The 25967-nt window shown below is 37.2% G+C and overlaps 1 pseudogene; it reads left to right on the plus strand.

Annotated features, from left to right (window-relative positions):
• The first annotated feature begins 298 nt into the window (after positions 1–298).
• On the plus strand, positions 299–2652 carry LOC109449543 (FYN-binding protein 2 pseudogene; annotated as a pseudogene).
• Positions 2653–25967: the final 23315 nt, after the last annotated feature.

The raw sequence follows: 25967 nt of genomic DNA on the forward strand, positions 1-25967 counted from the left end.
CACCATTACATTATTAAATAAAACACACTTTCAGAATATAAAGTTGAATAAATAAGATTATATGAAAAATTTGCTGCACCTTTTGTACCCAGCATGAGATATACAAATCTAGTTGACCTAATAACTATTAAACCAATATTAATTTAGTTATTTATGGATACAACTATTGTTCCTCATATTTTATGTTGTAGAATTTGTAGTTTTAAAAAGCATTCTAACAACAACGCCCACCCTTGGCTCCAGGATCTAGCCCTAGGAACCTGGGTTTTTATTCCAGATTCTGAATCAGAGAAAAGCCATGGAAGGGGAAAGATTAAGAAACTTGAAGGGACACCTAGCTAAATTTCAAAAGCTTGATGCATCATCTCTTCCAGAACCTATTAAATTCCCAGCAGGTGTTTCTCAAAAGGGTGACTTTGGAGCACACAATCAACAAGGATTTGGGCCAGTGCAAAACGCTTCGCTCATCAAACCACAATCAGCTCTCACCATATTGTCCCAGTGATGAACGCGGGTCTCTTAAATTCCAGAAAATGAAGTTGGCCGAGAGGACCGAGATTCAGAAATATTCTAATTTCCCAGGACCTCCGGGAATGTCTACTGTTTCCACAGTAAATTCACAAAATCTCTGCTTTTAGATGTGGTTCAGTCAAACGCTGAGATGACCAATAAGAAGAAAGTAGTAGTGACCAGTAGCTTCAGAGACAAGCTCTGGAATTCGGAGAAGGTTTCATCTCAGAAGAGCGAGATGTCATCAGCCCTTCTCCTTACCTTCCATCTGAAAGAGTAGAAAAACATGGGGCTCTCTCTAAAGGAGCCCAGGAAAAAGCTGGAAATAAAAGGAGTCCACACTCTTCCTTCCCAGAGGCACTTGATAGTCCAAAGAAAATCAGGTGAGGCCTCTGAAGATCTCACTGTTTTACTTCTTCAACATGGAAGAGCTAGAACACAATAGTCCTAAGAGGAGCCCAGCAGCAAGTACCTACCAGCCTATCTACGAGAGTGAGCTCACCAGCCAGATCCCAGCAAAACTGCCGGATGTCAAGCATCACCAACTTCCCAAAAAGAAGCCATTGCCTTCCATGGGTCCTCCTGGGTCTCTGGGTCCTCCTACCAAAAAGCCGCCAGACTCCCCAGCTGTGAACCTCCAGGCCGTCCAGAGACAGATCGCTGTTTCTAAGACCTATAGGGAAGGTGAAGAAATGGACAGGACCCTGCACACAGCCAGCCAACCAGCCAGCGGGAGTCACAGCTCCAGTGACTGTATTTCCCAGTCACCTCCCTCTCCGCATCAGATCTCAGCAGCTATGGAAGGTCACCTGCCTCCAGAGAGTGCTGAATTTGAAAAACCACATACACATGGGGCAAAATACTCATATCTGAGATACTCTGGCAACTCCATCAACCTGTGAACTGCAAAATAAATTGTTGATTCAACTTAGGAAGTTGGAATTGAAGAACTCCAAAAGCCTTGGGAGAGCTTTCTCCATCAAGAACTTAGCCCTCAACATGAAGATGAAGATAATGGAATGAAGGAAAAAGAGCTATGAGAATGAGAACCTCAAAAAACAGAAAAGGATCTGCATTCAAACCATCATCTCAAAGTAGGTGCCTATGAAAGTACACCTGGAAAAATCCAAATAATGAAAGTGCATGGAGGTAAGGGGAGCAAGCTGTCTGGGAAGCAGGACACTGTACTGATGTCGGCCAGAAAAAGGCCTGCTCTAAGGACCCAAAGCTGGCCAGGCACTTACATGGCCAATGTGAGTATGTGGAGGCCTTGGAGGTGATCAAAGAAAAACCAGGTCTGCGGGCCTTCAGCCAAGTTCCAATCCCAGAGGAGATGTATAATGATGTTGAGTACCCTACGAGAGAGGAATCAAAGTCAGATGTCTCTAACTCATTTGTCTCCAGTAATGAAGAAAATAGTGAAGAAATGGATGAAGATGTCTATACAACAAAGAACAAGTATCCAAAGAGAGATTTAGATGTAAAAGAAGCACTTAAAAGACTGCAGAGGGGCCAGCCTGGTGGCTCAGAAGGTTGGAGCTCCATGCTCTTAACGGCAAGGGCTGCCAGTTCGTTTCCCACATGGGCCAGAAGCCTCTCAACCACAAGCTCTGGAACTGGGAGAAGGTTTCATCTCAGAAGAACGAGATGTCATCAGCCTTTCTCCTTACCTGCCATCTGGAAGAGTAGAAAAAACATGGGGCTTTCTCTAAAGGACTCCTTGACTCCCACAAGGGATGGTGGACTGCGCCCCCTGCAACTAACAACGGCAACTGGACCTGGAGCTGAACTGCGCCCTCCACAACTAAGACTGAAAGGACAACAACTTGACTTGGAAAAAGTCTTGGAGGTACACACTGTTCCCCTATAAAGTCCTGTTCCCCTTCCCCAATAAAATATTTTAAAAAAATAAATGAATAAATAAATATAGTGCTCAATAGCTACATGTGGCTAGTGGCTACTGTATTAAAAAAAAAAGACAGCAGAGATTCTTCAAGAAAGAAAAGGATAGATTTAAGATGAAGAAAAACGAAGTCTAAAACAACTGTTTTAAGGTTGTTTTCCATTTCGCTAACTGATTTAAAACTTAGGTCTCAAGAAGTTATTATCCATGATGATGTGAACATAAATGAAAAAGAATAAAAAACATCTCCTAGTGAGTCACAACAAAAGAAAGACAAGAGGGAGATCTTGAAAAGAACACTAGAATAGCTTCTACAACTTGGCACCAGTGGGACTGTGGCATGTCATCTTTTCTGAACATTAATTTCTTACACTGTGATACGGCAATAACAATCCTCTTCCTGCCAAATTCATTAAGCTCTCTAACTAGATCCCTAGAAAAGCTAAAGTAAGTTGACAAATACTAAAAGAGTTGACCATAATGTTCACATAGCTAGCATGAATATAAACTGGTATGATCTTTCTGAAAGAATAATTTGGCAATATGTATCTAAAATGCCCAGACCCTCTCCTTAACTCAGTAATTTCACTTCAAGCAACTAGCTCTAGTAAAAAAATAAAGGAACCATAAAGAAAAAAGAAATGCACAGAAATGTCTATCTCAGGGCTATTTATAAAAATGAGATGTTTAAAACCACCCAAATGTCCAATAATTTGTTAAGGGTGTTATAGTATAGTCCTCAACATAACCAATGAAACATATGCTAAATATATACTAAAGAGTTTCCAGTGACAGGGAAGTGCTTGCACTCTGACAACTAAAAAATAGCAGAATGCAAAATTGTTTATATAGTATGATCTCAATTCAGTTTCAAAAAGGAGTTGGAAGATGTTTAGAAGGAAAATCAGATGCCTTTGAGAGGTCAGATTGTGCTTATTTTATCTCTTTGCCACTTTTGATTACAACTTTTTAAACACTCAGAATATATTGCTTTATAATCAGTATAGAAAATAGGCAAAAAATAAATAAAATGAATTTCTACTATGCTTTTTCTAAATATGCTCTTATATTTATTGCAGTTGGTTTTTGACTAACCTCTATTTCCTCTATTTGATTAGTTTGACAGCATTTTGCTATGCTATTCTTTTCATTTAAACTTATTCATCTCTTTATTATATTCAGTCTATTTAGCATTGAACTTTAATTTTGTCCTCATTGACTAGTTTTTTCTATTTTTAAATTACACCAGTATTTCTATTAAAGTTTACTAGAACTCTTATATACAGTTTCATCCATTTTTATCTTTCTTAAGTTAGAAAAAAAATTTTTATGAAATAAAATTCTGCCACATCACCCATTCAGAAAATTCCATGATCACATAAATCAATGATCTGATCAAAAGTACTTGTACTTGTTACACTTGTTTTGGAGTTTGTTTCCTTCCAACAGATTAAATTTATATTTTGCAGTATATAAGGTTGCTTTTAGTGGAAACCCTGTTTGTTTTCAAAGAGATAAATTTATAAATCACTCAGAGATATATATGGTTGCAATAATCAAATTTATAAGTTAGTGTGTGTGTGTGTGTGTGTGTGTGTGTGCGCGCGCGTGCGCGTGCGTTTTATCAGTTGACTTTGTATTTGGGGTTGGTATGATTATGTGAAAGTCATGTTTAACCAAATGCTGAGAAAAATGATTTAAAAATGTATATGTATATTTTGTTTTTATTTCTTTTCCTCAGTTTGCTATTGACTTATAAACATAGACTAGTACTGGGATGTACCACCCAGTACTAGTATTAAAACTGCCCCTTTCAGCAAAGATGTTGATGTTGTCTTCTCCTATACAGTGTACATATCGCTAGAGAGAAAAGTAACTTGGGCACATCACAGCTTTTTCTTCTTTGCTATGAGTGGTTGTGTGTGTGTGTGTGTGTGTGTGTGTGTGTGTGTGTGTGCATGCGCACACACACGCATGCCTGCATGTGCACGGTGGTGTGGCAGGAGAGTGGACTAGAAAAAAATAGGAAAATACCAGAAGTCATTAATCTGATTATAGAAGTCCTTCTTAAACTCACTTCCTGCTATTCTGCTGTTATTGGTTGAATCCAAAGAAATTTCAGACTAGGCCAAAATTCAGTCAATTCACTACCATTCTTTTCAGGCTGGCACATTCTAACAGGACACTGCTTTAATGTGTTTTACCTTCTCCATCCTAATCTTCTCCATTGCCCCCCTCCTCCCACCGGAAAAACAAAACAAAACAAATATTCATCAACCAGTGCGCACATGTACATAAAATACTGTACCATTAGCACATCAGTGCCTTATCTCAAGGTGGTCTTCACACTATTAGAAGCAAACTAACCACAGTTTTTGGCTCAAAGGAGCTTATGGTAAAAAATTATCCACATTCTGAAGACCAGCTCTTTCCAGAGATAATCCTTCTCCATCCAGACCTGGTAATCATCTTTCATGTCCACAGAAATTTTTGATTAAGAGATGGATGTGATACAGGAGAAAGCGATACTCTTTGTGCTCTTTATTATGCTCCTGTGGGCATAGACTCATCTAGTGAGTCTCCTGCGGAAATATTCTTACACGTATATTATCTCATGTAATCCTCACAGCAATCATGTGAGGGAGGGAGACAAACTGAGGAAACTGAAATGCTAACAGGTTGTCTTTTGCCAAAGGCTACACACTAAAAAGGAGCAGATTCTTGATATAAATTCTGTGTGTTCTGACTTTAAAGCTGACATTCCCTCCTTCATGTCTGATAGCCCCTAAAGCAGATCTCCGCACAGCTGGCGATGTGAGTAGAGTACAATGAACTATTAAATTCTGTTACTCTGCTCTCTAAGAATTTCTTGGTCTGATTATACAACTTCAGTTCTTGTTAAAAACAAAACAAAACAAAACAAAAACAAATGAGTAAGTTTTGTGCCCATTAGAATAAGAAATAGTACATATATTTTTTTTTAACTTAAAACATTTCTATATATTCTCCAGTGGCTTACCCCTGAAAGCTTCAAATTCCCCAAGTCCTAATGCATGCGTCATGTTAGGCATTTCCTCCTCGGGCTTCAAGATGCGAATATTTATGGAACACGTAGAGCATGAAAACTGGTGTCACCTATTAAAGTTTTCTACATAATTGGAAAGACAAGCAGTATGGCAGCACTGGATACATGAAAGTGATAGAGGAGAATTAAGGAGGATATCTACAAAGAGGCTTCTCTGTTTCACAATTCCTCCTAATTTTGAACTTGCTCATAAATCAAGTGATTGTACAAGGTAGAAACATAAATAGCACGTAAAAGCACACTGATGACAGTTCCATACAGGTTTTCAAGGAAAACAGTGTTGTTTTAGGAGCTCTGTTTGACATTTGAGATTAATGTCAAGTACAACCATGTCTTTCCATAGCAATATTTTGGTACCCTACCAAGTGACAGGATTTTGATTGGGACAGTGACAACTGACTCAGTGTAGTGTATGTCATACTTTGACTTATATGCACAATCTCTGCTTTTATGATGCCACCTGCAGAGAAATAAATCAACATAAAGTTGACTGAGCTTTTCCTATGTTCATCTGCTTAACTGTGTTTGATGTAATTGACTAAACAGTAAAAGAGGATTAGGGAAAAGAGGCATCAGTATTGTCAAGTGGGTGTTACCTGACCCACAACTTCCAAAGAATGGTCAGATACAGACGGGCAGAGGAAAGAAGACGCCATCAAAGGAAAGCATAGACAGATAGTACAGAAAGAGTGTGACAGCATGACATCTCTGTCTGTGTTGGGAGGGGGTTGCATGTGATAGAAGCAAAAAAAAAAAAGTATTTTGCACAGTTAAAAGGTTAGTTTCATTGAAGTAGGTAGTTCATGTTGTTAACTAATAAGAGATAATATTAGAACTGTAGACTTCACTGAAGTTATTGAAAACTGAATTTGGGTTTATTTTGATATCACACTTGACATCTCAACACAGTAACACTTGTAGCACACTGAGGAAAACTGTCTTTAAGCAAACACTATGTATAGGCTGTGACTTTCATGCGTATAACTCCTCTGTACATCAGAATATAAACCTTATAGAAAGTCAGTGCTAGGCAGACCAGGACACTTTGTATATACCAACATTTTGAGGTGTTTTGGGAAGGATTATATGAAGGACTCTGCCCTTAATTTTTGTAGAGTAATTAACTATGCCACCCCAAAATATGCCACTTTAGCATAGGTATTTTTTTTGAGCTGAAGGCAGTTGAGAAGAATTAGATACAAAAAAGTTCTCCATCCTCTCCTATTTGTCCAAGAGCAGGATGTAAATTTACAAAGGTGTCCTTCCTCCCCTCTCTACCAGGAAGGACAAAAGTTAATCACTGAAAACAACTTTAGACACTAACCATTTGATGACAACACAAGAGGAATCTACATAACAAGGCTTTTTATTAACTAGCCTCTATCTACTATTAGTTCTCACATGTTGCCTTTCCACAATTTGCCACCCCTAGAGACAAACTCATTTCCACTTCTCTAAAAATGTATTATTCCCTGTTAAGCTGATGTATAAGCCTAAATTCTGACCAAATCTTTGAGTTACTCATCTCCAAGTAGTCACAAGTGCCACATGCATGACGTACATTTTAATTAACTTTTGATTTTTTTCTCTGATTAATCTGTTTTTGGCCAGTCAAATTCAAAGGTCCTTAGCTGAAGAACCTGATTGGGTAGTGGAAGAAACTTTTTCTTACCCTACATTACTTAATTACAAAATTCTGTGCATTTCTCTATAAATCTTTATGGCTATATAATTCCATTATATACTTAGATATAACATTCACTATGAGAACCTTGAGTCCCAACTATGCAATGCCGAGCAAATCTTCCATGCCCCTAGCCTTGCCATATGATGTAGGTTTAAATATGGATAGTAGCAACAAACCTAGTGAACAATTGTGCCTGGAGAGAAATGGGAATGACAGATAGAGTGACAAATAGAAGAAACAACCAATTAATCAGTCAGCATTGATACATGGTGCTCCTGTTAGAGTCCATGCATGCCACACATCATGGGAAGAAATGACGTAGGCCTTGCCTTAGAAGATCTGATTTAGAGATCTAACATTTGTTATAATATTTTCAAATATTTATCCCAATATTCCAAAATTTCAATATTTATTAAATAATTAAAATTTAAGAGACAATGATGATTCTAAAGTAGTTAAATAGTAATGTTATTTAGAAACATTATGACATTAATGTTTAGGAAATTATATATATATATATATTTTTGGGGGGTGTAGGACTTTGTAGCAGGATTTAAAATGAGGGAGATTCAGAAACAAACATATAAGTTATTATTAGAAATAAAAACCAATGAAGCAGAGAGTGTGAAAAAAATACTGAACGTGGCATTTTCTAGAAATAATGGGATTTCACTTAAGAGTAGCCCTCAAGACAGAGCCCAAAGTAGCAGAAGACTGTCATCTCATCAATCTGAAATGCCATTTTTCACTAAACATAAGGGCCACAGTTCAAGGGACAAAGAACAAAGAGTGTTGAATAAAAGTTCTGCAATTAAAACAGCTTTCAAATCATGTTTCTTACTGATGCTTTGCTGGCACTCTACCCATAGTAGATGTCCAAACAATGCCAGAGAATTGTTGTCTGTGCAGTATAAAATATATCACTTTAAATGTCAAAGTGAGGCTTTTCTCTTTTGAATATGTTCTGACTTTGGAGATTTAGAATGATCAATTTCTATCACAGGTAGAGAACCATACTCTGAATACTGAGTTTAAGGTCTGTCATCTGCTTGAGCCACATTATAAGAGTTTAATTTTTAAAACAACAGTGTTGAAATAGTTTTCATAAGTCAGTAGATAATAGATTGTAATATAGATTAGAAGAAAGTACAGTGCATTTCTTTAGGGTACAAAGCAGGTGCAGTTATCTCTCTGTGTGCCTCAGATGGTTATGTATTTTAAACATGAATTGTCTTCATTTAAGAAAACATATTCTATTGAATATTGACGGAAAGGGATTATATGTTTCTGTTTTATTTTTCTGAGTTCTAAAACTCATTTTGTACCTTTAGTGCGATTTCCATGAAATATTCCACAATGTTTGTAACAAATCTAGCTTTTAAAGAAGCAGATTTATATAAACTGTAGTTGGGCTTTCTCTGTATCTATATGCAATTTCTTTGTAACATTTGATGCAGGCTTGCGTTGATTTTATCTGTAGATTCATTCAAGTATGTTTTGAACAGTAGGGAAAAAAAATCAAAATCTGAAATTGAACAAAGAATTCAAACTGAGTTATCAAAACAGAGTTCTTAGGTAATGAATTTTAGAAGTAAGAGAAAATTCTCCTGAAAAAGCTGTACTATATAGAGCATATATCTGAACAATTTCAAGTTGTAACCTAGTAATCAAGACTTCTCTGTAGCACTGTCTACAATCATCATCATTAAGAACAGTATGACATTATATACAAAGACCCTGAAGAGGCCTCCTTTGAAATCCATTACCATGTAACTATAACTCAAGGGCATTTACATGAACAACTTTGTAATAAAGAATAAGCCCAATGGTATAAGAACAAGTTAATTTCTATCTCAGTTTGATGTTAAATACAAATTGGGACCACAGTGAGTGTCTGTAATGCAGGGATGTGCTATGCATTCGTGTGTGATTTTTTTCTTGATGCTATTACTGAGAAAGATAAATGAGGTGTGATGTTGGTGCTTTTTTCATTTGGTTATATTTTAAGTAGATCCATTGTAATACATATAAGGTGGCTTGGGAGAGGAAAGACCGATATATTTGAAAATGTAGATGCCAGGACAATATCTTTATGCAATGATGAGCGAAGGAAGTGGTCAAATTCATCATTGGAACACATCCATGAAAAATAGATAAACCATGTATTTCCATTGTTGGAGAAAGAGCTGGAACTCCACAAACATCAAGTAAAAAAAGTAATAACTCAAAAGACATTCTGGAAAAATGATGCCTGAATCCATGTTCCTACCATCCTACCCTCTGAATTCTAAATGTATCCTCAACTACTGCTCCCAAATGAAGCACTACTGATTAGATTATTAAGGTCTGAGGAACTGCTGGGTATCAAAGCCATGAGGGAATAATTAAGCACACCACTATTTAAGCTCTAAGTTCAGAAGAGCTCTATTACTGTTCAAAGATGCTTTGCAGTGTAATGGTAGTGGACTCCTAGCCTCTGCAATGCTTCACATTTATTTCTCCAATAAAAAAAGGAGTTTGCCCCTTTGAACCAAACCCTGTCCTGATAAGTTTACCACGCATGAGCCAAACAGAATGCAACTTTCCAAAAGATGAGCAGTTCTCTAATTGAGAAAACTTAGAAGTGGTTGGAGTGAACCATTAACTCAAGCTGAAGTTTCTTTGCATGAAAGCTTGAGGTCAGGAAAATGAAACCCCGCTCCTCAAACCTAACCCCAAACTGATTTGGAAAGAGAGAAAATGTACGCAGAAAATTTATCTTCTTTTAGCCAGATAGATGCCTCGGGACCAAGTGTGGAGAATCTTGGGATGAGAATTAAATTCTGAGGTTCCTGGAGAAAGTTCAATCTGCAAAAATCCATGCACTGCTGAGAAACAGGTGGCACCTGAACAAGTGTGTCATCCTAGGAGTACCCTGGCCTTGAAAGAAATGTTGGAGCATTATACCACTGGACACACTTGAATCTGAATTTTGGAGAACAGCAAATTTTTCAATGAAAGAGACTATGAAGTGTAAAGAGTTCTTGATGGAATCTCAAACAAGGGCAGACAGATTGCTAGCTAGGACATCACCAATGCCCGACTGCGAACACTACAGGACCTCATATCACTTGTATCCCTTTGAATTATCTCAATAGCTTAATCTGAGTTATAAAGGCAAATAAAGCAAAGAGTAGGTGTATGTTTAAGGCAATTCAGCATAGTGGTTAGGCATTTATATAACTTATGAAGTGGTCCCTCCGATAACTCTAGTACCCACCTGGCGCTATACAGTTTTTACAATAATGTTGACTACATTCCCCATACTGTATTTCACATCCCCATGACTATTTTGTAACTACCAATTTGTATTTTCTAATCCCTTCATTTTTTCACACTTCCCCCAAATGCCCTCCCTTCTAGCAACCATCGGTTTTGGTTTACTAGGGTTATGTCCTCTTGTTGGATTGAACCCTTTATCATTATGTAATGTCCTTCTTTGTCTCTTATTACAGTCTTTGTTTTAAAGTCTATTTCGTCTGATTTAAGTATTGCTACTCTAGATTTGTTCTCATTTCCATTTGTGTGAAATATTTTTTTCATCACTTGATTTTCAGTCTATGTGTGTCTTCCAATCTGAGGCATGTCTTTTGTAGACAGCATTTGCATAGGTCTTGTTTTAGCACCCATTCAGACACCTGATGTCTTTTGATTGGAGCATTTACTCCATTTGCATTTAAAGTGATTATTGATTGGTGCTTGGTTATTGCCATTTTAGTATTCATATGTCTTATCTTTTGTTTATTTATTTGTTTGTTTTTCCCCTTCTCACATTTCTTTTAATACTGGCTTGGTGGTAATGAATTCCATTAGCTTTTTCTTGTTTGGGAAGCTCTTTAGCTCTCTTTCAATTTTAAATGATAGACTTGCTGGTAGAGTAATCTTGGTTGTAGACCCTTACTTTTCATCACTTTAAATATTTCTTGCCACTCCCTTCTGGCCTGTGAAGTTTCTGTTGAGAAATCATCTGACAATATTACGGGAGCTCCCTTGTAAGTAACTAGTTGTCTTTCTCTTGCTACTTTTCAGATTCTCTCTTTGTCTTTAACTTTTGCCATTTTAATTATAATGTATCTTGGTGTGGGTGTGTTTGGGTTCATCGTGTTTGGGACTCTCTATATTTCCTGGTCTTGTATGTTTATTTCCTTCTCCAGATTAGGAAAGTGTTGAGTTAGAAAAGTTTATTTCTTCAAATACTTCTCAATCCCTTGCTCCCTCTCTTCTCTTTCTGAGTGAGTCAATTCTTAGGCTAAGAGGCAGAGTTACAAAGACTAAGCTTTTCATATGAACTCTTTGGCTGAAAATATAACTACAATAATTTTTGTGGGCATACAATGGAAAGATTAGTCCTTACTCTTTTGTGGCTTTGTGTGTGTATTTTTCCAACCATGCCTATGATTGCTCAAAATAAAGGCACTGTTATTTTTGAAAGAGTTGGCTGTAAAGGTGTGATAAAGAAGAAAAAAGCTCTGATAAAGCATGTTTCTTTTCCTAGTGCTTCTACAGGTAGAGTTTAATACCTCGTGGATATTTTTAATAATCTGAAAACATTTTGTTTATTTTATGGATGGGGTTTTCCTTTGTTTTATTAAAATCATGTACCTTTGCAATGCTGTACTTATAAAATTTTGTGATTATAAAAACATGGACTAAAACAGTCTTTTCAGACCAATGAATAAAAACATGGTAGTATTTCAATATACTTCTCAATTTGAAAACCAAAAGTAAACCCTTGAATATTGGAGGGTCTTAAATTTTAAGAATTTAAAAGTAAACATATATTATGTGTGTGAAATAACATTTTCTTATGTCCACTTCATTTGTGCCTACTTATCTTAAGGTCCCTTGTTCATTTTCAACAATGTTGGATAGAGACAGTAAACAGATTCCCAGGCTTATGGCTCAGAAGACTGTTTTGTTTTGTTTTTTAATTTCCTATTCCATTGCCACATTGTTTTCTTTTTGCACTTGATTAAAATTAGTGATATTGGTGTAGGATATTACTTAGTAAATGCGGGGTCCATAGTCTCATGGAGCCGAAGAATGGATACACGGACCAGGGAGAGGCCAAGAGTTGCACAGGAAGATAGTTTATTATAGCAAGCAAAGAGTTACAGCTCCCAAGCAGGAGGGGGTACCCGAAGCTGCAATGCCCACTAGCTAAGACAATAGCTTGTGTTTATATACCTTTATTTTTACCTGGGAGGGGGAGGTTGGGATGTGGGTGCCCATGGATACAATGTTTCCCAGACTCCCTCTACTGCTTGTGGGAGGCCATTGAAACAAACTCATTTGTCCCAGAGTATGATTGATGACATTTTTGTCCTGATATGGTTGTCCTGTGTACTGTTTTTGTTCTGTTTTTACTCAGTCTACCAAGGAGTCTCTAACTGCCTGATGTCATACTAACTGACCTGTCTCAATATTTTAATATATTTAAGTTATTATTTTTTTGCTGGTTAATAATTGATCCTAAAGAATAGAGACAATGAAGAGGCAAAGTAATTAATTAATTAATAACACTTGATTACCTACTACGAAAAAGGCAGTAAAGATAAAAACCTCATACTCAAGCAACAAATACTCTAGAAATAATATAATCATCCATACAGACAGATTGAGAACTCAGCCTGTGCTAAGGGCTATTAAGACAAGCACAAAAAGTACTACACATACAAAAACAAAGGGAAGCATTTTTATTATTAACTAAGGGAAATACTGTGAAATGAGACTGGAAGAGAAGAGACAAAGGAGAATAAGAAGAGATTAAACTGAGATTCGCACTATAAAAGTAGTAATAGGAACAAGAGTTTTCAATGTAGAGGCTGTCAGCAGAGAAGACAGTTTGGATTTGCCAATTAGGAAATCATTAGAGCTTTGCCAGAGAAGAAGTTCAGTAATACAGTGAAAGTAGAAGTAAGATTTAAAGGGTGCCTGCAGCAAAGGAGGCACATTAAAGGCATTTCTAGTCTGTTCTTCTTTTTGAAGCCAAGAGAAAACTAAGAAGAAAGCTTCTTATAGAGCAGAGAAGAAAACTGTCTCTTTAATAATACAAGTAATAGCTATAATTCCAAAACACATATTATGAAGAATAGCTGCCGAATACAATAAAGTTCCATAGCTAACAAGTCTTGGTGCAGGATGGGCACTCATATCTCATGTGAGCTCTGGAGTTCTCCAAAGGCAAATGGCATAGTCCTATAGGACACAGTGAAAAATATCTTATCCAGAGCAGTAATTCTGGAAAATTGCGTAGGCTAGGGAGCAATGTCTAAACTCCATTCCATGCTGAGTATTGGAAAGAGATATAAGACTGGAGGAGAAAATACATAGATCAGCCATTATCGTAAGAAATTGCGGTCAGTACAGTAATGGAGGAAAGAAAAGCAGCACTACACTTTACACATAATAATAAGAGTTAGTAAAGTCATCTCACAACACAAAAACCTGTGTCACCTGGACCTAAACTCTAAACCATGTTGATTTCTTGCTTCAACAACAATAGCAAATAGATTGAGCCATATTGGGTAGATAAATCCCCTCATACCCCCTGGATACCTGAGTCATGCTTCTGAGTTATAGAAGACTTTAACTCTCTCAGAACATATCAATCATTTAAATAAAATATCATGGGAAACATAAAACAGATGCTAAAAGGAAGACCTCAGAGTTAAGATGAAAACTTAAGCTGATTTTTGGAAGAGGGCAATAAAGAGAGAAAAGAACATTTCGACCAGAAGACAGTAACTGCATAAGGGAAAACACAGAGGTGGTGAGAAAGTTTCAGCCAGTCAAATTCTCATAGTGAGTTTAATATTGCTGGACCATAGCACACATGGAGAGAAAGGGCCTGAAATGAGACTCCAGAGGTAGGCATAGGTCAAAGAATACAGAGCTTTGTATGTGATGTCAAGAACTTCATCCTTTCCAGATATCATTTTTAAAAGCCTTTAATTGTGATTTTAAGACATGATTGGAAAGATTAATCTGTGGATGACATGGAATTTAGATTATAGGGGAAATATAGAGAAAGGGAAATGAGTTAGGAGACTGTTCAAAGGAAGTCATAAGCTGATGATAGGTTAGACTGGGACAGGCAGAGATGGTGGAAATGCGATGGAGGAAATGAATAGACGGTACTTAGTCAATGTGAGGATTTCATGCTTTCCGTAAAGTACCAACGGGATGATGATTCAGTGATCTCCATAAAAATCATGGATAAAAGAAAATTAGGGAAGAAGTCCTCCTGCATATTTCTTCCTGCTGATGATATTTTTCTTCTGTATAAGTGTCTTTTTATTACTTTAAATTATAAGGTATTCTACTTAACTAGTTACTGACAATAGTAAAACATTAACCTACCATTGCATACGGTGTTAGGGCAGTGAGTCCAAAAGTTCATTCTGGCAAGCACAATAAAGACACAAATTTCTTATGTGTGGGAAATAATTACAAGGCATTTCTTAAGAATAACTACAGGGGCCTTTTGAGCCTCTTCTTTTGCTCACTACTTTTTCTCCTAATAATGATGCCTTGGCCTTTGAGCCTTTTGAATCACGCTTCTGCTCAGGCACGTTCCAATCTCTTTGGAGTGTACTTTCTCTTCTAATAATGGCCCTTGAGCTACTGCTTTCTGCTCAGGCCTGCTTCTACCTCTTTGAAGTGTACTTTTTCTTCTATTAAACTGCTTTTTCACTACTTTACCTCAGTATCTCGTTTAATTCTTTGCTCAAGATGCAAGGAACCTGGACACTGTGCCGAGGAAGACCCATCCTCTGGCAGCCAGAGCAGCTAAGATTCCCAGTTTTGCTCGAAGGCCCGGGTTTGACCCCCAGTCTGCGAATCTAACCCAGACACCACTGAGTTCAATCCCCATTGTGGAAACCAAGCCTCCGAGACATCGCTCAGAAAAGAGCCCGTTCTCGGTTAACACTACTATTCCAATAGGAAGAAGGAAGTTTTTCTTCCTTACCCAGCAACTCAGCCAATGAAAAACTTGACACCCTAAACTCTTTCCCTCCAATAGACTTTTGTTCAAAACAATCCCTTTCAACTTCTTTCTTTTTTCCTTATAATGTCTCCCTCCTTTGTTTGCTTGACTTGCATGTTTTTCTAGAGCATGCTTGTCCAGAATTAGGATTCTCTGCTATTCCCAAATAAACCACCTATTTTGTGTGTGTGTGGGGGGGGGGGGGGGAGAAGAACTGCAAGGAATTTCTTAGGGGGATAATTACAATGGAATTATCTTTGTTTTGACAAAGAACAAAGGTAATTGAAAAGTTAGAAGTTAAAGGATATATAAATTTTCTTATTGAAAGTAGGTCCTCTATAAACCACATACAAGATTTACCTAGTTGCTCACCACTCCACAACTACATTGCTAGCCCTGCTGACCCCACAACGAACATCCAGACCATAATGTCCTCGTGTCGTGCAAAATAGCCTGAAGTTGCTCTAATCAATACAGTAAAGACTATGGAGATCTGGCACTGCTTTTTTTGTTCAATAATTTTATTTTATTTTTCAATTAAGGTTGACATTCATAGTATATTAGTTTCAGGTTTACAACATAGTGATTAGACATTTATATAACTTACACAGTGGTCAATCCGGTATGCACCAATTTTACACAATACAAAATTATTACAATATTACTGACTATATTCCTTAGGCTATACATTACAACACTATAACTATTTTGTAATTACAAACTTGTACTTCTTAATTCCTTCTCCTTTTTCATCCATCAGCCCAACACTCCTCCCATATGACAACCATCAACATGTTCTCTGTATCTATGAGGTTTTTTTTTCTGTTTTATTTGTTCATTTATTTTGTTCTTTTTAAAAATTATTTATTTTCTTTCAGTTACAGTTAAATGTTTATTTTGTTCATTAGATTTCACATAAGTGAAATTACATGCCATTTGTCTTTCTCTGTCTGACTTAATCCACCCAGCATAATATCCTCTCCATATATCCATGTTGTTGCAGATGGCAAGATATTATTCTTTTGTATGGCTGAGTAATATTACATTGTGTATATGTACCACCTCTTCTTTATCCATTCATCTATTGATGGACACCCAATTTTCCTCCATGTCTTGGCTATTGTAAATAATGCCACAATGAACATATGAATGCACATGTCTCTTTGAAGTAGTATTTTGGGTTTCTTTGGATAAATAACCGGAAGAGGGATTACTGGGTCCTTCTTTGTCTCCAATTAAGGCCTTTGTTTTAAAGTCTATTTTGTCAGGTATCAGGAAATATTGCTACTTCAGCTTTTATTTTGTTGTTGTTTCCATTTTCATAAACTATTTTTTTCCACCACTTTAATTTCAGTCTGCAAGTCTTTTGATCTGAAGTGAGACTCTCATAGGCAGTATATTAAGGGTCTTGTTTTCTTATCCATTCAGCCACCCTACGTCTTTTGATTGGACCATTTAATCAATTTATATTTAAAGTAATTGTTGATATATTGGTATTGCCATTATATTATTCATATTCTTTATATTCTTTCTTTGTTCTTCTTGAAGAAGTCTCTTTAACATTTTTTTGTAATACTGGTTTTGTGGTAATAAACTCCTTTAACTTTTTCTTATCTAGGAAGCTCTTTATCTCTCCTTCAATTCTAAATGACAACTTTTCTGGGTAAAGTAATCTTAGTTATAGGTCCTTCCTTTCCTTCCTTTTCATCACTTTGAATATTTCTTGCCAATATTTCCTGACTTGCAAGGGGATTTTCTGTTGAGAAATTAGTTAACAGTCTTATGAAAGTTCCCTATGGTTAACTAATTGCTTTTCTCTTGCTGCTTTAGAGATTCTCTCTTTATCTTTAAGTTTTGGCAATTTAAGTATGATGTGTCTTGTTGTGGGCCTCTTTGCATTCATCTTGTTTGGGTCTCTGACTTTCCTTGGTATGTATGTTTATTTTCTTCACTATGTTAGGGAAGTTTTCTATCAGTATGTCTTCAAATAGGTTTTCAATTCCGTGCTCTTTCTCTTTTCCTCCTAGTATCCCTATAATGCAAATGTTGGCATGCTTAAACTATCTTCATTTGTGTCTGTGTGTGTGTATAATATTTTTTTCTTTTTGCTCTTCTGATTGGGTGTTTCCTGCTACCTTATGTTCCAAATTGCTAATTCAATCTTCTGCTTTATCTAATCTATGTTGATCCCCTTTAATGTATTCTTTATTTCAGTTATTGTATTCTTCATTTCTGATTGGTTCTTTTTTTATGTTTTCTATCTCCAGGTTTTTGTTTCCTATATCTTTGTTGAAGTTCTCCCTGAGAATATTCAGCATGCTTATAACAAGCATTTTGGACTCTGTATCTGGTAGATAGTTTGTCTCCATTTTGTTTAGTTGTTTTTCTGGAGCTTTGTCTATTCTTCATTTGGGACATGTTCCTTTGTCTCCCCATTTTTGCTGCCTCCCTATGTTTTTTGTGTTTCTGTTGTTGTTGTTGTTTTGTTTTGGTAAGGCTGCTATTCCTCCTGGACTTAGCAGAGTGGCTTTATATAGTAGATGTCCTATAGAGTCCAGTGGCACAGTCTTCCTGGTCACTTGAGCCAGGTGTTCCAGGTGTATCCCTTGTGTGGGTTGTGTGTGCACTCCTGTTGTAGTTGAGTCTTGGTTGCTATTTGCATGTCACTGGGAGTGACTGACTTTCAGGCTGATTGGTTGTGAAGACTGGCCACGATTACAATTTAGGAGCTGTTGTGCAGGGGTTGATCCTGTGGAGCAGAATTTGCTTTAGTGGGACTCTGGTGCCTGATGAGCCTATGCTTTCGATTTGTAGTTTTATGGAGGTGGTTGGGTGGTGCTCTGGTCTGCTCTGAAGCTAGTCACTTGGTATGTTGCTGCTGGGGCCTCTTGAGAGAGCCTCTATTGCTGGCCAAGTTCAGCTGCTGCCCGTGCTTTGTCCAATGCCACCTGGTAGGAACTACAAATGATCTACAGATGATTTCTCCTTGTGTTGGACTTGGCAGTGCCTGGGAGAGGCTAAGCTGTAAACCGTGGTTGGTTGCCACTAGTGCTGGGCTGGGGCTGCTTAGCAAGAAATACAGAGCATGCTGAGGTCAAATACTGCTTATTTTGGGTTTGTGAATCTTTAAGAGACATTAGGAAAGTCTGCAGCATGAGCAAACCCTTCCCATTTTTCTGGAAAAGCCACTTGAAGTGGCTTGTGTGGGCCCACAAGTTGGTTGGGATAGGATCTCAGAGAATTACCAGAGCAGGTCAAATTGTGTTACCCAGGCTGATAGAGACAGATACGATGCCTGCCTATGTTTGCAGGCTGGGTGGAGGTTTGGAATGATGGCTTCTGCCAGCACTTCTGTCTGGGAGAAAGCTGTCCGTCAAGCCTTTTCCCTGAAGCCAAATAATTCAGTACCTCCCTGTAAGTCTTTAGATTCTTTCAAGCTGCTGCTTCAGCACTGGAGCTCAAAGTGAGTGAGTCTGTCAGTGAATAAGTCTGTGTGGGGGCCTTTTAAGTGGATTGCATGGGACTGCAGGCACCCTTGTCTCACTCAGCCACAATCTCCACTGGTTTTCACAACCAGAAGTTGTGGGGACTTTTCTTCCAGACACTGGAAACTTGGGCTGCAGAACCTAGTGTGGGGCTAGGCCCTATACTGCTCAAAAGGGAACCTCTACAGCTGAGATAGCCCTCCAGATTTTTAACTGTCACAGATTAGTGTGTGACCTTCCCATTCCACATCTCTGCCCCTCCTATCAGTCTTAACATGGCTTCTTCCTTAGTTATAGAACTTCTGTTCAAGTAGACTTCACATGATTCTCAATGATTGTTGTTCTGTAGTTTAGTTGTAATTTTGATGTGGTTTTGACAGGAGGTAGGCACAGCATTTACCTACTCCACCATCTTGACCGGAAGCTCCTGACCCTGATTTATGAAGCCTTCCTCAGATGCAGGCTCATGAGAATAGACATTTTAAATGTATGCTCTAGAGATGACAATATTGAGTCAGTAGGTTAGGACTAAATGGATTACTGAGTGAAATAAAGTGAGAGTGGGGAAATTTGTATGGGAGCAGTAATCATCTTATTATTTGTTTGTTTGTTGCAATGTAAAGAGATATTTAAAAAATTATTTTTGCAAAATCAAATTTATCAAATTTTATGATACTGCATTTTTAGAAATGATAATGAATCCTTTTTTTTTCACCTAAGTTTTAGAGAAAATCAAGATAAGAACCAAGTAGAAATTAATCAAGTTATTTACCAACTGTGAACCTAAAGCTGCTCTAAAAATAAAGTCTATATAAGAAAATTAAAAATAAAAAAATAAATAAGTTAAAAAGGAAAACTTCCAAAGCCATGTAAAACAGAACAAAATATGCTAATGCATTGTAATGGGAAATACCTATAACTCATTTTAAACAGAATTAATATATCCTGAATAGAAATGAATGATTCTGATGAAAATTGGTAAGTGACATAATTCCTTATCATTTTTTTTTTTTTTTTAAACTGAAACAGCACTTTGTAGCTTAAACTCCTATTCTTACCAAGTTTGGGAATTGAGATTAGGATAATTTCAGAAAATGGACTGGATGGGAGAGCTCATCTTTTGCTGTAGCCTGGAATAGTTTGAATAATATAGGAATCCCTTATTCTTTAAAGTTGAGCTAAAACTCAGCATTAGCTGTGCAAAACTATTCAAACGTGACATACTCTTCTATATGTTAACCCTTTAAACACTTTTTCAATGTCTTCCACAGGAATTGTTTTCAAGTGTTCCTCTAATTCAGTCAATTTTGAAAATGTAAATTTTGTTAAACAATGATCTTTTCCCGTCGGATTATAAAAATAATTCTGTAGAGTAGTATATAATTCTCATATATATATAAAAACAAGTTAAAATTCCAAATTAATGAATGTCCTTTTCCACTTCTCACTAGCTCTTACTCATCTCTAACACAATGTATGTTTCTTATCTAAAGAAAAGCCCCTTAGAAGCACTTCCCTTTGGCTGTTGAGGATTTACTGTAACGTTCTTTGGATTCTAGGCTTGTAAACTCGTTCCCTTTGTCTGTAGCAGAAATTAAGAAAATTTAGTAATTTGCTATATTTTAGTAGATGTGTATTATAGCTGTGGGAAGTCACAAACGAATATGAATTGGCATAATTGCTCCAGATACTGGACACATGCAGAGTAGGACTTTAATATCATTTATTAGTGGTGCTAGAAACCACTCTATCAGTCAATCACAGGAAGAAAGTCAAATACCAGAAGATCTTGAAGAAACACCTTGAAACAAATTCACTTTACTGCCTTCTCTTGATAGTCATTTTTAATGTTTTAAAGAATTGTTTTAATGAGATATGAGTTGTTATGGTAAAAAGAGAGCACTTGTATTGGCTTTTGTACTGTGAAAAAAGTACGAGTGTATAAAAGCTTTGCATTCCAATGGAAATTTCGCATGGCTTCTTCCCATTTTGCAAATGTCATCACAATGTCAATAATGTCATGAAGTCAATAGTGTCAATATGACTCAAGTTTGTTTAGTGTTTTACAGAAACCTCAGGGACCTCTAGTTACCAAAAGGATGATGATAGCAGTAATAGAATTACTTTGAGAAAGTCTGTGTTATTAGATAAACAGTAAAAACAACAACCATGACTACAAAATGGTTTATTTGAAATCAAACCCTTGCTGTACAGTAGGAGTTTTACAGTCCTTAATGGTCATTTACTGGTTAATCAAAGTTCTATATATTCAGATGGGATGACTTATTGAAATAGCATCTGTTAGTTTCAAAATTATTTTGAAAACTCTTTATAGCTCAGCTCTGATTCCTTTATCCACTTACTATTTAAAAACAGATGAAAAATAGATTATTTTGTTAATTCCAATTCTTCATGTAAACAATCAGATGTGAGAAAATTGACACGCAATTACACATAATAGAGAACTATGAAATGTTCCCCGCTACAGCACAACATATCAATTATCTTAAACAACTCTGTGAATTTAACAGTGACAGAGAAATTCTGAGGTAAGAAAAAGTAAGTGGGTTATTGGAATTTTAGTTTCAAAATGAATTTTAATTAAAAACTGGCAAATTACCTTTTGCTTATAATGAGAATTTGTTTTTCTCAAAAAAAAAAGAAAAAAGAACCAAACAAACAAACAAAAAAAACCTACAGAAAATACTACATGTAAAGGAAAGGAAAGTCCCTGCCGCTATGGGGATTTTTCTCATAGCTAAAATGTGTGCCTTAAAGGGAGGAGAGGACAGATTATCTAAATATAACCTAGTGATTGATTGGCACACTAATATGCTTTGCTTCCTCTGCTGTAGAAGTGAGGAAGAGGGAAAGGGAAGAAAAGAAGAGAAGAGAGTAGAGGAGAAGGGAGAGGAGGGGGCAGGAGGAGAAGAAGAAAATAGAAAAAGAGAGGGGGCAGAGTTGGGGGGAAGTTGAAGGAAGGAGGAAATGGAGAGAGAAGAGGTGAAGAGAAGGGGAAGGGAGAGAATGATGAGAGGGGAAGGAACGGAAGGTTAGGGGAGTAGAGAGGGCAGAAAAGAATGAAGGGAGGAAAGTGGAGTATAGAGGAGGAAAGGAAAGGAACAGGAAAATAGCAGAGGAAAGAGAATGTTTAGGGTGTGTGTGTGTGTGGTGTGTGTGTGTGTTCTGTTGTTTATATTTTTCCCTACTCATATATAGAAGATTCTTCATTCCTTGGCTTCAGAATAGAAAAATGCTTGATGAGACAGCCCTGACCTGGGTTTTGGGAAAGCTTATGTTATGTGATATTGGTTAACCCCAAGAGGAAGGGCAAAGAGTGCTTGGGTGTACAGGGTGGTGGGGTGGGGGAAAGAGAGAGGAAGAAGGGCAGAGAGAGAGAAGAAAGCTAACAGGCTGGACCCAGAGTATTTTGGTGTGGTAAAACATCTGGGACATTTTCATCACCCACTTAAAAAAGAAAGGAGAGTCCCAGTAATGACTCAGATAAAAATTCCCTCTACAAAAATGAGAAGTGAACTCCTAAAAAGTTTTTGTTTAATTTAAAATATTAATGTGAAATTTCCTATATACTACAAGGGTGGAAAAATAATTTTCCCTCTAACCTTCTGAGTTTTTAGCTAGATTCCCTGTAATAAAAGACAGATTAGGAAGAGATAAATTATTTAATGAATGCAGAATTTATTAACGTGTATACGTCTGTCTTGTATATATGGGAGATACTCAGGAAAAATGAATAACTCATTGAGGTAGCTTAGAATTCAGGTTTTAATCCTATCTGAATAGGGAAAGGGGCAGGGGGATGAAAACCTGCTAGGGGAGAGTAAATGATTTTTAGGAAAGAAAAATGAACCCTTGAAGAATAAATGGGAAGATTAGAGTTTGTGACAAAGTTGTCTGTGTGTACTGTCTACTTTCAGTCTTTTCTGTGAGAAGAGTCACTTTTCCCTGGTTGATGAAACTCCCAAGTAGAGGACTTATAACACCTGAATTCCTTCCGGAGGATCTGTCTCGAGGCAGATAAGGGGAGTTTAGAGAAATCCTCTCCCTGCATTCGCTGTTTTTCAAGTGCCTAATGCTTAAAATAATTAATATACCAAAGCAGCATATTTTGGATGGCAAGTGTTAAATTCATACAGTCATATTTTGGGGTGTATATTCTGCTACTGTTCAGCACCCAAGTTTGAGAATGCAGCTTCGTGTCCATCCTTCCCCACTGGACCCCAAGGTTGTAGTTTTCTTTCACTTCTACAAAATAATTTTATTATTTTTACTTTTCAATCTCCTGAAACACTTTTTTATTTATCGCCCATTCAGCAATAGTGTGTTACAGTTGGATCTGTAGCCTTGGATTCTTACAGAAACATTTTTCTACAATAAATTTAATTTGGTTAATAATACAGCAAGTGCTCACTGAAGTCTACTATATACCAGTAACTGGCCTAGCCATGGTGAACAAGCCCTGAAGAATACGAATAAAGTTCACAGTCTAAGAACTACCCTGTGAGAGAACAAAACTTCTCTTATAACCCCAATCATTAATTTTGATGAAAGGAACTGAATCTTTTTATAAAAAAGTATTAACTAATTCAAGAGATATTTATATAGCTGCATTCATGGTCAAGGATTTGAGGAGGATAAAATCAGTCTCTGACACTCAGACATACTCGTGGCATATAAGCAAGATGACGTACGTGGGAATTAACAGCCAAGTCTAAATTAGTACAAATATTTATCCTTGGAACATTTCTTCTTTCTCTTGCCAAAAAAAAAGAAGGAATGGAAGATTGGTCTGTTCTTTCTTTTCCCTGCACAGCCGGCCCTTCAGGGAATCTTGCTTTCACCACTTGCCCCATGACTTGCTATCACACAGTTCCTTTGTATTTGTAAGGACTTGTTTTAATATTATAAAGATTTTGCTCACCATTATATCCCTGATATTTGGCTCTCCTCCTAGTGCAAAGAATATGGTTAATACTTTTTCTTTTAAATGAAGAAAGGTAACAAATTAAAAAACAAAAAGATTTACAAAATGTAACAAATAGGAGTATAGCTTAGACCTCCAAACAAGTTCTTTAAAAGTGATTATGTTGAATAATAGTTTTTATGATAATATTTTGATGGAATGGTTTTTAACACTATTATCAAAAGATTTCAGAAGAAACAGTGTGAAAGCAAGAACCTGATATGTCAATCTCTATCTCTATTTCTATATCAATAACCATGGTGAGTAATTAAAACAGTGAGTCTTCTACCATCAATGACACAAACTCCACCCTCAGGCTCACTTCCTTGATATTCAAACTTGGCAAATCTTCCAAAGTTCTTACAGCACAAGGAATAAACAAAACAGAAAAAAAAAGTATAAATTTTGAGATACCCTGTGTCATGCAGGGTGTCATGCGGGGTCTCTGGTCCTGCTCCCCACATAAGAATGCAGGATATAGTGAAGTCAAAAAGGAACACCCACAGAGGCATAAATAGGGGAGTCATACCACCATAGTCTTGCTGGCGGCTGAGTTGGAGACACAGGAAGCAGGAGCCACACTATCCACAGCCTGCCATCCACTTCTGTCTGCCAACCAAGCTCACTTGCTAGCTGAAATCTGCCGTGCTTACTGCAATCTACTCTTTCTAGCTCAGTCACCATCTTCTTACCCAATTTCTGCTAGCATAGCCATAACAGTTGTATTAGTGGCCAATGGCTCACTGACAGCCAACTAGCCACAGCTGATGGTCATCCAATCAGTTGATGGCCATTTACTACCTGAGCCAACACCTTTTCACAAGAGGCCAAGAGCCTGGAAACTTCACTCCTGGCTCTGTGCCCACAACCTGATTAAATTTAAAGTTTTAAACTTCCAACTTAACAAAACAAGGCAGCTCTACTGACTCCAGGATTACTGTAAAGATAGGATTGACAAAATGTGATATATTTTCTTTTCATGGTTCAATTACTTGTATTCAAGTAATTGCATCTGTGTAGAGCACCCCTGGAATCTGTTAAAGTGAGTTTTGTGTGAGCAAGAGTGACTCCATATTGAATGAGCAAGAGTAATTCCATTTTGGGCATGAGCAGAGAATTTAGCAGACAACGCCCAGGGAGCTGCCCCTTTGCGCGTTGTCCTGGTAATGGGTGTAACCAACTACACTCTGAAGGTCTTCTACTGAAGATATGAGGACATCAGGGTCGCCGACTGGCTTCCCTGATAAGGTGACGTCAGGAAGGCACTCAGAACTGCATAAGAACTGAGGACTTTTGCAGCTCAGAGAACCGATCATGACTGAAAGGTGACCACACTGCCACTCTGCTCCAAGAACCCTCCATTATGCTCTGCTCCGCTCAGACCAAACTGACCTCTGGGACCAGCCATCCTTCCTCCCTCCACCAGGACTCTAACTTTGGGACGAGTTTGTTTCTCTATTTTACTCAATTATTATATTACTCTGTGTGCTTTATTGTTTAATGTAGTGATGGTTAATGCTTCACTGTTTGGTGTGTTGATGATTGATTTTGAGTAAAGAACATATTGGAAGGCTTCTAAGATCTTGCATGTTCTGTTCTTTGCTTGTGCCAATGGCTATCATGGAGGCCTCAGTCAGTGCAGGGTAGATCCTGGGGGTCGGAAAGTCTCTTAGGGGTTAGTTCCCCTGACTTGCAGGAAGAGACTGCAGCACAGACTGTGAGGCTAGCAGTTGCTCGTGACAGCATCAATTTTATCCCCTTCTCTTAGAGATGGGAAGACAGTACCTTTGGTCTAATTTAAAAAAAAAGTCACATTGACTTATGTGTCTTGGTACCCTGGCCATTCATATATATATTCATATATATATATGTGTATATATAAATCTTTTGAGGAAAGTTTCTTTTATGTCTTCATTTGAAAGATGTGATACTGAGCCTCAGCACACATTAAATGAATTGTCCAAGGTTATACATGGAACACATGGTAGGAGATGATTAAATCAAATAATGCTTCATCTGAAGTGTTGTGGGAGCTCAACAAGGCACAGGTATACAAAAGTGATTCAGTTATTTGGGCACAGTTTCTATCTTTGATTTTAATTCTGAAACTCTTTGCTCTTGAATTTTTATACCTAAAAGGGTATTCACCAAAAGACCCACATTTAAAAATAAGCAGAAAGAGATAATGGAGGTAGAACAGTAGATAACCCACAGGCTTAAAAAATTAATTTGCATTTATGAAATTTCCAAGGCTACTTTCTTCTTGATCTGCAAACTCTAAATC

This window comes from Rhinolophus sinicus, chromosome 17 (assembly GCF_057876585.1).
Source record: "Rhinolophus sinicus isolate RSI-liver-muscle chromosome 17, RSI-T2T, whole genome shotgun sequence".
Taxonomy (NCBI): domain Eukaryota; kingdom Metazoa; phylum Chordata; class Mammalia; order Chiroptera; family Rhinolophidae; genus Rhinolophus; species Rhinolophus sinicus.